The 5358-nt window shown below is 39.2% G+C and overlaps 1 non-coding gene across 1 annotated transcript; it reads right to left on the bottom strand.

Moving 5' to 3' along the window:
- Positions 1-281: 281 nt before the first annotated feature.
- On the bottom strand, positions 282-386 carry LOC115843066 (U6 spliceosomal RNA). Its single transcript, XR_004035580.1, has one exon. It is a non-coding gene; the product is annotated as a U6 spliceosomal RNA (small nuclear RNA).
- Positions 387-5358: the final 4972 nt, after the last annotated feature.

Below are 5358 nucleotides of genomic sequence, written 5' to 3'. Positions count from 1 at the left end.
GGGCCAATATTTCTTCAAGCTGGGTTTCTGGAAGTGAAATTGCTGGGGTAAAGGGAATGCATTTTTTTAAATTGAAGTGTAGTTGATTTACAATGTTGTGTTAGTTTCTGGTGGACAGCAAAGTGATTCAGATACACACACACACACACACATATATTCTTTTTCATATTCTTTTCCATTATGGTTCATTACAGGATATTGAATATAGTTCCCTGTGTTATACAACAGGACCTTGTTGTTTATCTGTTTTATATATAGTAATCTGTATCTGCTAATCCCCCTCAGACATGGAATGCTTCACAAATTTGCGTGTCATCTTTGTTCAGGGGCCATGCTAATCTTCTCTGTGTTCTAATTTTTAGTATATGTGCTGCCGAAGTGAGCCCTAGAATTTATTTCTTAGAAAATTGTAAGTGTAAAGAAAAATTGAATAGAAAGTACAGGTCCCTGAAAATGGGAGACAAAGTTAGAAAGAAACAGCACCTGTTGTGCTCTGAAATTGTAGAATCTTAGAAATAGAAAGGAATAGAGATCACTTAGTACAGCTTCTTAACTCAAATCATGAATCCCTTCTCTGTTGCCTGTCTTTGGTGGGTCTATAGCTTAGATCTACGGTGGGAATAGGAAACCAGCTCTTGTTGAAGTGGCCTTTCCCATCAATGGGTGGCACTAGTTGTTCAAAAAACTTTCCTTAAGCTAAACCTGAACTTTTCCTTTTAAGAACTTCTATCTGTAGGCTCTAGTTTCGCCCTTTCATTTTGTAAAGAATACACCTGCCATGCTGCCTCTAATAGTACTCCCTTCTATGCTATTCTACTATATTCTAGGCTAAAAAAAAACCACAAAAAAACTCTTGACATTTTATATTTGTTATATGGTTTTTAGGTTCCTCACAACCTTACACTCTATGAAAATACATTCATGGCTATTAAAGTAACTCTTTTTCTTTACTTACTGTTATTATCATTTGCGATAAGAACACTTAACATAAGACCTACTGTTGTAGCAAAATTTTAACTATACAGTACAGTGTTGTGAACTATAGGCACTATGATGTGCTGTACTTCTCTAGGACATATTCATCATTTCATCATTCTATCAACTGAAATATTGTGTCATTTTACTAGTACCTCCCTGTTCCTCTCTTCTCCCAGCCCCTGGCAACCACATTCTGCTCTCTGCTTCTATGAGTTTGACTATTTTAGATTCCTTATATAAGTGATATTATGTAGTATTTGTCCTTCTGTGTCTGGATTATTTCGCATAGCCTAGTGTCCTCCAGACTCATCCATGTTGTCCCCCAAATGGCATGATTTCCTTCTTTTTTTTTAAGGCCAAATAATATTCCATTGTATGTGTATATACCACCTTTTCTTAATCTATTTATCTGTCGATGAATAGATTTAGGCAATAAAAGCAAAAATAGACAAATGGGACTACATCAAAGTAAAAAACTACTGCACAGCAAAGGAAAAAGTCAACAAAATGAAAAGGCAACCAACAGAAATGGAGAGCATGTTTGCAAACCATATATCTGATAAGAGGTTAATATCCAAAATATATGAGGAACTCCTTTACCTCAAGAGCAAAAAAACAAGTAACCCAACTAAAAAATGGGCAAAGGAATTGAATAGATATTTCTACAAAGAAGACATCCAGATGGACAAGAAATATATGAAAAGGTGCTCAACATCACTAATCATTAGAGACATGCAAATCAAGAACACAATAAAGTAACTTTAAAGAGTACGATGTCTACAATAAAACATACGTAAATATCAGATGTAGCTTTACTATCACTTGTGTTTTTATTATTGCATGCTCAGCTTTTCTCTGAAACATGGGAGATTTGACTTGAATAATTTCTAAGGTCCTTTCCAACTTTTAAAAGCTATTGTATTTGGGTGTGTGTGCATGTGTGTGTTACAGCCATGCCATCTTATTGGCTTCTTGAACTTGCAGCTGATGCAGATTCCCAGATAATTTTTCACATGAAGTTCTGCTAAGCTATATCTTAAGCAGCTGCATAACTTTACATTTATCCTTATTATGTCCTCTCTTGTTTGTTTCTCTTTGTTACTGAAACCCATGTGAATGATTTTGAATGTCAGTTCCCTATTTGTTGGATTGGTTAGCCCACCAAGATCCATGTCATCTATAAATATTTTTTAGCATGATTCCCACATATGCACTTAATTTTTTATTTTGATTCATTTAGTTTTTGTTTGTTTGTTTGTGTTTTGAGGTATGCGGGCCTCTCACTGTTGCGGCCTCTCCCATTGCAGAGCACAGGCTCCGGACGCACAGGCTCAGCGGCCATGGCCCCTGGGCCCAGCCAGTCCGCGGCATGTGGGATCTTCCCGGACAGGGGCACGAACCCGTGTCCCCTGCATCGGCAGGCGGACTCTCAACAACTGCGCCACCAGGGAAGCCCGATTCATTTAGTTTTGATTAACTTAGTTGTTGATAAATTAAAAGTTCAGTAGAAAAGGGCTAAAACAAAATCTTATTTCTAGCTTTTCTCTTCAGTTTGCCATTGTTCCATTCATCAACAATCTTTGAATAGACCTGTCTTATCAACAATGTGTCCATCTAATTGAAACTATTATCTAGCTTACATTTCTCATTGTTCAAAAAGATATCATGAATGAGCTGGGAAATCCTTGCAAAAATATAATATACTGTGTCTACAGTATTACTACAGTTCATGAGATTAATAATGCTGTCCAAGAAGGGAAAGTATTTTGTTTGACCTGCCTTACTCAGGGTGAGCTCATATTGTCTCCAGAAGGCAATTCTCGCTCTCTCTCTTTCTCTCTCTCTCTCTCTCTCTCTCTCTCTCCCTCTCTCTCTCTCTCTCCCTCTCTCTCAAAAGGTCAAAAACAGTCTATTTAATCATCCATTATGGAATTTTTATGGGGAGGAATGTTAGGTTTTCTAGTCTCTATTTTCTGGGAACCATCTTTTCTCTCTTCTTGGAAAGCAGAACATTTGATTGTCTCATTCATGAGTAGGAAAGGTCAACCCTTTGACATGCTGTTCATATAGATGGAAGACATAGAAAGATCTGTAGGGGGTGGGAAAAGTGATTTTCGGAGGGAATTTGAGCGTTGTCAGTTTAGTTACAAAATGCTTCCTTCCTCTGTGATCACTTCATGCCTTTTGAATAGAGGCATAATAAATGATACATAATAGATTAATAAATAATAGAGAATATCTTCATCAATGATTGAGCATTTATGTACCTTATGCAGTGTATCCAAAACACCTAGTTTATCTCTACTCATGGTACTATAAATACAGTAGAGGGTCTCCTCCACTCCCAAACTAATAAAGCTGAGAGTGGAACTACTATAGTTCCTCTGTTAAAAACAGCTTGGACTCCACAAGTCTGTCTGAAACTTAATCATAAGTACAGGGGGACTAAGAAGACTAAACCACAGATGCTCTTACACTAAACACGAGTATAGTATCAGTTTTTTATAGCTTATGAAGCTGTGGCTTCTTGCTGATGAATAGGCATCTTTCCTCAAAAGAAGCTCAGTCTCACTTCCAATAAAACACTGCTTGGAAATCATGATGGTTAATGTTACGTGTCAGCTTAGCTAGATGACGGTGCCCAGCTGTCTGGTCAAACACTAGTCTAGATGTTGCTGCAATGGTATTTTGAAGACATGATTAATACTTACAATTAGTTAGCTTTAAGTAGATTATCCTTGATAATGCAGGTGGGCCTCATCCAGTCAACTGAAGGCCATAAGAACAAAAAACTGATGATTCTCAGAGAAGAAGGAATTCCACGTCAGTGTAGCATAGAAATCCTGCCTGAGTTTCCATCTTAGACTTAAGACTGCAACTTCAACTCTTGCCTGAATTTGCAGCCAACTGGTTTGCCCTACAGACATAAGACTTACCAGCCTCCACAATTATGTGAGACAATTCTTTAAAATCAATCAACCTCTCTCTCTGTATATCTATCATTTCATAGATATAGATACAACTGTATATACAGACATCTATCCTATTTGTTCTGTTTCTTTTTTTTATTATTATTATTATTTTTTTGCAGTACGCGGGCCTCTCACTGTCGTGGCCTCTCCTGTTGCGGAGCACAGGCTCCGGACGCACAGGCTCAGCGGCCATGGCTCACGGGCCCAGCCGCTCCATGGCATGCGGGACCCTCCTGGACCGGGGCACGAACCCGCATCCCCTGCATTGGCAGGCGGACTCCCAACCACTGCACCACCAGGGAGGCCCGGTTCTGCTTCTTTAGAGAATACTGAGTGACAAGGAAGGTAACTTCCCTCCCTATGATCTGCATATGTGACATGTGGAACTCCTGATGGCTCCTGCCATTACTGGCCACTCACTTTGATATTTCATACTTTCTTATAAATCATGGACCATCCATGACTTCCAGGAAGATCAGGCACATAGCAACCACTTCATAAATACTTGAAGGGATGTTGAATACAACGTAAGGAGGAGCTAAACATCCCCTGCACTGTTGATATTCCTTCCAGTAATATCTGCTACAGTGATGCAGTCTGCATTTGTGTCTTCCTCCTGTGCCTCATCACAGCCTGGGAGATATGGGGAACCACCACAGTTGCCCTTGGGGATGGCATTCTTGCTGCTCCGCCCTCTTTAGTCTTGGATCTTCATCAGTTCCTGGAGGAAGTCACTCTCAGGATTCTGAGGACATCTGGAGTTTTTTAGGCCCCTCCTTACAGCACCTCTGCCCATTTCTACCTAGACTTTCTCTCCCAGGTGTTGCCAATGGCAGGCTGAGTTTTTAGTTAGAGATAAAACTAAGCTATGTTAGTAACTGTCACTTGAGATGCAAAGACTAGGATGAGAAATAAGCTCTGAAATGGAGAGTCCCAAGCTATTTAGATTTTGATTACATCTTCCAACCAAAGAGCAAATTTGTGAGAAATGACTGACTCCTGGGAAGAGTGAGAACTGCAGATGAAATGCTGTTGACCCTGGTCCACTATAGATACTACTGAAGAGATGTCATCCAAGAAAAAGAAATAAAGCTAGGAGGAGAGCAAGGAAAGCACACTCAACAAGAAACTGTTTGGGTTACAGAAGTCAATGGAAACGGGGGAGTGGGAGGGTAGAGGCAGAAACTTATGTTTATGATGTGTCTGTTATGTGCTGGACAGTGTGAAATGAAATGCTTTATATCATCTCATTTAACTTCACAGGAGTCTGATGAAACAGGTGTTTTTGCTCCATTATAAGATAAAGATCTAAAGTTCAGAATATTTAAATAACTTCACCCAGTATCTTAGATTTTAAGGCCAGAAGAAGGACGTAGGTTCATCCAACTCCAATGTGTATGATTTTCTC

This window comes from Globicephala melas, chromosome 18 (assembly GCF_963455315.2).
Source record: "Globicephala melas chromosome 18, mGloMel1.2, whole genome shotgun sequence".
NCBI classification, from domain to species: Eukaryota; Metazoa; Chordata; class Mammalia; order Artiodactyla; family Delphinidae; genus Globicephala; species Globicephala melas.
This window is presented reverse-complemented; position numbering and strand designations above follow the sequence as displayed.